The following is a 5,000-nucleotide window of genomic DNA, read 5'->3' on the forward strand; positions in this document are numbered from 1 at the left end:
GAGACCCTGTTGGTCACCGTCGCGACCCCAGACGGCACGGCGGGGTCCGGCGCCGAGGGCGACTGTGAGCTGGACCTGCTCCAGACGTGCAGACATGGCGCCCGGCCACCGACGTCCAGGTCAACTTTCCCCTGACGGTAAGCTGATGAGCTGAGACAGCTGGCGCCAGATTTCGGCCTGCCAAGTTGTACCGGCAGAAGCTCGCGCAACTCATGGATAGAGCAGGCTTGGGCTGTTGCGACCGCCCGGGATTTTGAGCGCATGATAGAACGCAGGGCGCGTGGGTGGTATGTTGCGCGCAAAATGCTTGAAACGGTTTTGGAATTCTGATTCGATAATTATGTCCGGCAATTGGTTTAGCACTTCATTCATTGCAAACATCATTGATTGGAAGCTGTTGCTGACTTACATCCCAAGTACGTGATTCAGGGTTCATAAAGATTCGTCTACAAGGGCGTGACTGACGAGACAAAATATCCTTTTCTCCTGAGGGCAACCATTCTGTTTCAACACAACAATTGGAAGTCGCACGCGCAACCCATGCGTGGGGCTTCCCATTTGTTACCAAATGGAGAGTCGTATTTGTCAGGATTTCTTTTGTCAGAAATGTAAATCTGGCTGCTCCCCAGTCACCGAGTTGAGAAATATCCGATGTCATGGATGCGTTTTCATCGCCTCGTCCGGCTGCAATACACCCAGTGATAGATGCGTCGGAGGAGCCGTTTCTCACCGTGATTTATATCCACTATTGGCCGCCTGTCGTCAGTTGGAGCCATGTAATCGCGGTCCGGGGCACGCGCAGTGCCTGCAGCACGTGGTGCTGCGCAACCTTACTAGTCTTGGATCTGGGGCCTGGGGCACGCGCAAAGCTTGCAGTGCATGGTACTGCGGGCGATCCTGCTGCTCTGGGTGAGCTCCTGCATAGTACTGCGGCCGATCCTGCTGCTCTGGGTAAGCTCGTGCGTGGTACTGCGAGGAATTTTTGCTCATCCTGCAGGAGCTCATCCTGCTGCTCTGGATGAGCCCTGCAGGAGCTCGGACGCCAGACACGAGGCGTCGCCGTCTCCACGTGTGTGGCTGAGCTGGCAAAAGACGTGATGTGTGCTCCTGACACAGCTGAAGGAGCCCACCGGAATGCCGCTGACGGATCTCCGATCCATGTCGACGCACCACGGAGAACGGGAGTACAAAACGCGTCGAGTTCCCATCGCCGGTGGGACGCGTGCAGTGCTGTGCGTCCGCGTGCGTGGCGAGTCGGCTGGCATGCCTGGGAAGACGCTGTTGAGGGTGGGCAAAACATGATGACGTTTTTACTTTTCATTGGCGCTGCTTGTGCCCGCTATCTGTTCCATGTCCCATGTTTTTCGCTGGGAGTTTACTCTAGCAAGAATAGTATACAAAACAACTTAAGCCTATATTTTCTCACTTGCACCTAATATCACAAGCTTCCTTCCTTACTTTTCGTTATTTACGTTTGCATAATATGACCACGTGCCTGTGCCCAGGCATGATATTCGAGTGCAGCACAAATGGGACATGAGTATAGCAAAGAACAGTGAAAAACAGCATCGTGTATAACAAGAACGCAACAATATGACCTGAAATGGCTATCCCGCTACCAATCAGGCAAAACTAGCCGATAATATCCAGTACCCGCGACATTCAAGTGGGCCTAAGTACTTAACTTGTCTATTAGCGAGGAAGGTAGTGTTTCATGGATTACATTGACCATGTTTCAAGTCAAGATAATCCCCTCATTCTAAGGCAATCTCAATGTTTTAATGGTATGGAAGTCAGGATGCTGCCACAATCGCTTAAAATATGTTCTTTCATAAAATTTTGGGTTCTACGTCCTGTGACCTGATAACATTCCCAGGTGCCGATCGTGTCTGCTCACAAGGTTTACCCGAGAATCGCCTACCTCGCGGTGCGGTTACCTGTCCAGCTGAGAGAGGGGGCTGAACCTCCCCCCACCCCCAGCTTTGACTCCAGCCCCTCGCCATTTTTGAAAAATTGTATCAAAAACACGTTTGGTGATGAATTTTCATGGTAAATTTCATGCTTTTTTACTGTTTAGGCTCCTGTTCACCCCTCTGCAAACTTACGCCCCTGTTGTGTTCTAAGCAAACAAAGGAGGCAGGCGCACCAGCAATGATGCGCCTGCCTCCTTTGTTTGCTTCGCAGCTTCTGAATTTCTTATCAGGGGGCGTCGCAGCATCGCAATATTTGCTTCCTAAAGAATCTGTTAAAGTTAAGTTTTATTGCCACGGCGGGAGTGGTCATATATTCTTGGTCACTTATAAATGCTTGATGGAAATAACAAACATGAGAAAAAGTCGCGTACAATCATTCAGTTCTACCGTTTGTTGTGAAGATACTGTTCCACGCGAGCCCGGGCGACCTTCTTGGAAAAACGTCCGAACATTATGCGGCCGCGAAAAATATTAACATACTCTGTCCCTCTCGCTACATGTTTTTCCAAACGACAACCACGTATGATGCACCGCACAAAGCATGGCACGTGGTGCCGCATCTCGATGTCTCTCCATCTGCATCTAAATCGTAATAATTAAAATTAAATAATTAAATGTTCGTAAGAATTTTCTTAAAGGTCCTGAATTTTCAAGGATCATCGGGAGCTGGCCACGCGAAAGATTGCAGAAGTTGTGTGTTCCGGCATGATTCAGAAAGTAAAATCCATTTCCCAAATTCCATAAAAGGAATGCAAAGTTCAAGTTAAAACAATATAGTAAGATCAAAGCTAGTCACAAATATCCTAACATGACATGCGTATACATTACCGCAAAAGACGGAGCCCAAACTTTCAGGCAGGCTGGAGGCGTGTTGATTCTGTATGCATTTTGCGATCTTGTTCCTCGATGTGAAGTCAGATCAAGTTAAGTGCAAAACGTAGCACTAGCATTTCAGCGGAGGGGAAGGTCAGCATACTTTAGCGTATAAAATTTACTTCATCGTCTGATTTCAAACGCAGTATAATTAGGCATAACAGATGAAAACTGGTGTAATTTACCATAAAAAATTGTGATTGCTTGACGAAAGTCAGCAAAGAACGGACGTTGAATCTACCCTCATATTACTGGTATCGTTATTAGATGCGTGCCTTATGATTATATACGTTATTTCTAATATGTTTGAATCGTCATTACTTCATTTAACTGCATGTTTAAGAACTCATTTATGATTACATCTGAATGCAGCAGTGCACGTGTCCACAGTTTTATTATCAGATGCATATATCATTTTCATATAAAGTATTAGATATTCCTACAAGCCCTAGCTCCTCTGGTGATATGCTGGACACGAGTTCCCGTCGCATAGCAACGGGGACTTGTGTCAGATCCGGGCTCGAACTGTCTGACTTCCCTCGCCGGTCTCATCCAGCCCAAACGAGCCCACTCTGTGCCAGCTTCAGATCGAAGCCTGGCGAACGGCGCCGCAGTCCGCCGAGCTGCCGTGCTGACGACGCTGCCGTGAACGCTAAGTTCGCCGGCGCTCCCGGAGCCGGCTCCTCGCGCGCCAACTTCAGCCGAGTCGGAGGCGGCCCGACATGTTGTGAGGCGTGCCCGGTGTGCGGGGAAGTGTCAGCGGCCGCCGACCGCCCTGCGCCGATAACGCGTCCGATCAATTTGTGGCCGAGGTCTGGAGCGCGTCGCCCCCGGTGCCCTCGACGATCATCCTTTTAGGTGGGGCGATAACGGACGCGAGGCCACCGGGGTCGAGGCTCTCCGCTGGAGCGGTGCCCCCGGCTCGTGACCGCCACTAGAAGGCGACTCCTCTGCGGTCAGCGGCGCAGATAAGTGCCGGTCCATTGCAGTTATGTCACCCTACATCATCCACCCAGTGAAGCCGCGGCAGGGCGGCGTGAATGATGCTCAGAAACGAAACGCGTTTGTATGATTGTGGTGATGTTATGGTCCAGATGATGGGATTTGTAATAGGGCCAACACGGCCCAAGCTGGATACGGGAACAACATCAGACAAATAAAAACACGGTCCCTTGCTGGGTGCACATCAGTTCGGACTTAGCCCAAATCAATCGAAGCTGACTTTGCGTGTGGCCAACGCGTTCGAACCGGGTTGGTTAAGTTGGTGCCAAAGGACGAGCAGACAAAGCCAGCCGGGATCGGCAATGCGCAAGACGATGACACAAATGCCATGCTTTAGAGAACGTGGGAATGCAAGGGCATCTCTTGGGCATGTGTTTCTGGCAGAGCTGGAACACCGTCGCAGACAAAGGCTTCTGCTGCGTTGTAAAACGCATCAACTGCGGCTCAGTTCCCTGAACCGTGCCACCATCCGTGCCCCCTATCTGGACAGTTTGAGGGGGTTAGTTGTTTTTCCTCTACCTCTTGTGTCATGATGCTCAAAAGCTGATATTCCAGTCGAGTCATTAGCATTTCGAAGGCACACACGACTTTCGCAAGCTCGAGTTTAAACGTGATATATAAGGTCAAAAACTAAGCATCCCGTTATCATTATCTGAAAGTCGTCGATAGTCTAGAATTCGCGCGTGCATCAGCGACAACACACTGAGCCTCACAAAAGTGTCACCAAATCGTGTCCGGCAGCTGTGGCAGGAGTGCGCGCCTGACGCCCGTTGATGAGCTCATCCATCGTAACACGTCTTGTAATGCCCGCGTTCAACCAATATATTTATTGCCAGGATTCCCGTCATTATTGGCTAAGGTGTCATTGCAAATCTCAGATCCGACTTTTGAGTTTTGGAAATCAAATTTGGAAGTGGCTGTCGAAGGTCGTTGGTGGCGATCTGGTGTCTTTTCTCGTTTAAACGTTTTATCTAAGTATGAAATTGCATTCGTTTTTAAGCCACCGTTTTCAGGACTATCGTACGCTCTTTCTCCACCAAGGCAGTTTGTATTATTTTGTCTCGTGTGATGAAGCTGTTCCTCTGCACCTTCCTGTAAGGGTTTTCAGGCATTCACCCACCACACTGTCTATCTATGGGAAGAGTATGCTAT

This window comes from Pollicipes pollicipes, unplaced genomic scaffold (assembly GCF_011947565.3).
Source record: "Pollicipes pollicipes isolate AB1234 unplaced genomic scaffold, Ppol_2.1 Scaffold_4295;HRSCAF=5057_pilon_pilon_pilon, whole genome shotgun sequence".
In the NCBI taxonomy this organism is placed as follows: Eukaryota; Metazoa; Arthropoda; class Thecostraca; order Pollicipedomorpha; family Pollicipedidae; genus Pollicipes; species Pollicipes pollicipes.